The sequence below is a fragment of the Anarrhichthys ocellatus genome, unplaced genomic scaffold, assembly GCF_004355925.1.
Source record: "Anarrhichthys ocellatus isolate YVR2014 unplaced genomic scaffold, GSC_Weel_1.0 scaffold1264, whole genome shotgun sequence".
NCBI lineage: Eukaryota > Metazoa > Chordata > Actinopteri > Perciformes > Anarhichadidae > Anarrhichthys > Anarrhichthys ocellatus.
Window position 1 is genome coordinate 7,975 of NW_022281238.1, and position 4,362 is coordinate 12,336.

A 4,362-nucleotide genomic window follows, 5' to 3' on the forward strand; every position below is an offset into this window, starting at 1 on the left:
TGTGTGTGTGTGTGTGTGTGTGTGTGTGTGTGTGTGTGTGTGTGTGTACAGGTATAATGGAGAGAGCTATTCAGGAGACTACTTAATACAAAGCTTGGGTGTGTGGGCATTTTCTAACACAAAGGCGCCACCTCCTGTTTGAATGTTGCTTTGCTTTACACGTACAGTCAACAATAAAAGCTTGAAACTCCAAATATATTGTATATAAAACTGACTGCAAAGTGTAAAATATGCCAGACTCAAAAAGATGGTCACTACTGGGACTGAAATTCAGCCCGGGACTTTGAGAAGGAGAGGGCTTTTTTTAATTCAAGGGATTTTTTGGGGGGGGGGGGGGGATCATTTTAAAACCAGGACAGTTTTTGCAGAGTAAAGATAATCTGATGATAATAAAGACCTTCAAGAGACTTTAAGATGTCTTGCTGACACTTGCCTGTTCAGTTTGTATAATCACTTCACCACTGCACTGAATCAAAACAAGAACGTTCTACACTCGTGAATATCGTAATACAATATTTTGTCCTTGTGTCTCCTCTAGTCTTCCAGCCCCGACAGACCTGACAGCAATGCAACAGGTGAGAGTTTTTTCTGTTGAGATAAACATAGGAAGAAAACAAAACTTTTAACTCAACAGTTAGTGACTCAAGCAGACCTGCAGCTGGTTTTAGTGGATTATTAGTGAATCACGTTCCTGTTTTAGTGTCTGGTTTCATACCCATATGGTACATGAAAATCATTGTGTGCATGATTTTAATTTATTTTTATGCATGTGCCAGCAGCCAAGCCCCAGCCCATCGTCTCAGAAAGCCGTTCTCCCAGTAGCTCAATTAATAAATCAGATCCTCCAACTGGTTCTCCAGAGAAGACCCCTCCTCGTGGCGAGACGAAGCCTGACAAGGCCCCTCCTCGTGGCGAGACGAAGCCTGACAAGGCCCCTCCTCGTGGCGAGACGAAGCCTGACAAGGCCCCTCCTCGAGGCGAGACGAAGCCTGACAAGGCCCCTCCTCGAGGCGAGACGAAGCCTGACAAGGCCCCTCGTCTCAGGGCTACGTCCTCCTCGAGTTCTCCTGGGGGGCCAGTAAGTCCCAAACCACCGGTGCCACAGGGAGCGAAGCCTGCCCTGGCTGCCCGACCCTCCATCCCACATAAGCCAAGGACCAGCAGCACCAGCAGGAGCATAGGTACAAGCATTGGATCTGATTACCACACTGAGAGGATTGTTGCTGCAGTGGTTCAGTTGTTAATCTTCCCGTCAGATTGTTTGACGGATGAGACCATATTTGTTATAAGCTGATAATATGTTTTTCCTGACAGATGAGAGCTCAGATTCCCCAAACAGTGGTGGCGTGTCTCCTAAAGCCACAGTTCTTCCTCCAACGCTGAAGAGGACGGTGTCAGAGAAAGACAAAGAGGGCCAGAACAGTCTGCAGTCAGGAGGCTCTACGAACAAAACCACTCAGGATGGTGGGTCACAAAATCTGTCTGTCAAAATCTCTGAGTATCTTTTTTTTTTTCTCCTTCACCTGAAACCTGTCCTTTTGGCCAGAGCAGATTTCCCCTTGAATCTAGAGGAATTATCTCGGGCCTAGACAGACTGATAGATGTTTGATGTCACTGTCAGGTTGTGACAGCAGTATTATGTAACAGGCAGCCCGGCAACTTGATGATTTATGACTGTCTATGCTCCTTTCCCTCTGATGTTTTTATACTGTACATTATGTCCTCTCCTTTGGTCTCCCTTTCTTCTCTCTGCTCTTCCTCCCTTCATTTTCTTTACTGAACGTTATCAGTGACGCCCTCTGGGCCCTGTCAGAGGCACACACATCTGATTCATGTTGATGAACTTAATTCCTGCTCTTAAGCAAAGGACAACTTCTTTTGAAACCGCTGGCTGCTTAGTTTGTTTGTTTCTTTTGTTGTATCATCAATAGAAGTTTAATAAAATCAGTGTTTTTATCCATATGCATATTGAATAATTCCAGAGACTTAAAAGCTAGAGGATGTAGTTTCTGTTTGCTCAGTGCAGAAAGTGCAATGTCAAAACATCTGCGCCATCGGATGGATTCTTGGACAACAAGACATTTTTTTTAACCAGAAAAAAACCTTTGCTCCTACTTATTAGAGATGTAATGATGCTGGAACAATAAATGTAGGACATTGGAGCATTCAGGGCTTTATAAGAAATGTTAAAAAAAAACAAAGACTTGCAGATTGTCCTCCCTTGTCTGAAAGCACTGTACATATATGACCATATGCGTCAGATGCAGATCATTGCAGAGTCAATCGAGAGCCATTAGGTGGCGGTATACACAAGGGAATGTTTAGTTCCCTTTGCATGTTGAAGAAGACGATCAAGAATAGTGAAGTGGCAGTGTGGAGCAGAATCCCTTTTAAGTACTCTATCCCAGCATGCTTTGGGCAGAGAGTAGGGAAATATTCTTAAACGATTATCAGTCAATCGAAGGGATAACGATCTGTATATCCTTAAAGGTTTACAACTTGTGCTGTATATCTAAGAATCCATTGTTTCTGCTACAGTTGTAATCGTGCACTCCTTTGCACATTTGCTGAGACGTTTTTGGCAGCAGATTGTTCGCAAAGATAAGGGTGAATTGTCGCGCTTTACATCACTTATTGCTGTAAAGCCTCGGTTATCCTCCAAAACGGACACTAAGCTCTGCGTATGCGTAGTAGTTCTGTCTGTCTGCTCGATGCCTGCGTTCTACACATGCACAGAAGACTGCTACACTACCTCTTGTAACGTACAACAACGTATGATGCGGTCGTCACCCTCTGATGAAGAAACTGTAGCAGTATACGTAATATCAGATATATTTAAACAAAATGTGTAGTTTCAACAATTTCCCTCTCTTCCACACCTTTCTTTTCTCTCCCCCTATCTTCCCCTTAGTCTAAGCATTGTCAACACTTGCTGTCATTTTCATCTTCTCCCTCTCTTGTTTTTTAGTGAGGGCGGGGTTTGTGTCGGACTCTGTTCAGCGACCCAGCCGTCTCCGTACCAACTCTGAGGATCATGGCTCCTTCAAGACCAAGGACCAATCTCCAAACCCAGACAAGGACAAGGCAGCGGGCAAAAAGTCCTCAGACTCTGGGGAGGAGGCAGACAAAGACTTTATTTTAATATGAGTAAGAGAAATTCACAGCAAAAACCTGTTGACAAGTCTCACATGTTTTCCTTTAGAAAAGCAACTAAAAGGGGACTATAATCAATAATCATTAATTGATATGTTTTCATTTATATTAGCGGTTGTACCTGTAGGTTTTGTCTGACCGCAAAGTACAAATCCTCTTTGGTTTGCAGGAAGACCTGCTGTAGTGTCATGCAATACACCGTTTCAAATTCAAGTTTGGTTGTCTATGACGAGATAAAACTAATGATATTAACACTTGGGGTAATATCCTCTGTAATCTTTTTTTAGTCACAACTTGTCACCTAGTAAACCAAACTGTGCTAAGTCTCCTAAGAGCTTCCTTCTCACAGACAGCCTTTTCTCCTTTTTTCATTCCTACTCTCTGCCGTCAGGTGAAAATCTCATGTCGCTCAAAAAATAACCTTTTCAGGGTTTGAGGAAACGGTTCCTGAAGTTTTCAAGCACCTTCAGCCAATGACTACTGAATCTTGAATGAAGTTTGTAAACCACAAAAAAAAAAGATGCTTCCAGGAACCAGTAGACTTTTTGTCCAAAAGACAGAGAGAGAGAGAGAGACTGTGAAAATATGAGTGGACATTAAAAAACAATTCTCTTTCTTTGTCTAATAGCTCTTCTCCCAGGGACCAAACACATGTAACAATAATATCAGGATCACTGTACTGTACTTGATCTCAAACATACAACCAGACCAGGACCCAATGGCATTCGTTTCCTTCTATATATTTGTATAGATTTTTCTATATGCTATTATCAGTATGTGCAAGTTACTTTTCTCCGGACTTCAGAGGTGACTGAATCCATTATGCAATTCATCTTTTTTTTTTTCAGGAAAATACAGGTTCAGCTGAGAATCTCAGCCCACCATAAATCAGAAATACACATTTGATGTAGCTTATCTAACAGCAAAACCACAAGTCCCTTAGAGGAGACTACATCAAACATCCCGTCTGAACTCTTGTTTGTCTCTGTGTGGGAGAGTTGGAGTAACCATATGAAGTGTTGCTTTGAGAGGACTGTGGTACACTATAACATCACTGATCACCAATCAATACGGCTTCAGCACTGTTAACTAACACTGTTCTGTGTTTAGACACTGTGGAAAAAAAAAACATTTACTGTATCTATGATACCTTTTAACTGCGGATGTCTTTTTTCTGCTGTTTGTGGGGGAAAGGAGTATGTGTCTGTC

At 42.4% G+C, this 4,362-nt stretch overlaps 1 pseudogene; it reads left to right on the plus strand.

The window, feature by feature from the left end:
• LOC116377449 (F-actin-uncapping protein LRRC16A-like) overlaps positions 1 to 4,356 on the plus strand; it is a 10,663-nt pseudogene extending 6,307 nt beyond the window's left edge.
• The last annotated feature ends 6 nt before the right edge of the window (positions 4,357 to 4,362 follow it).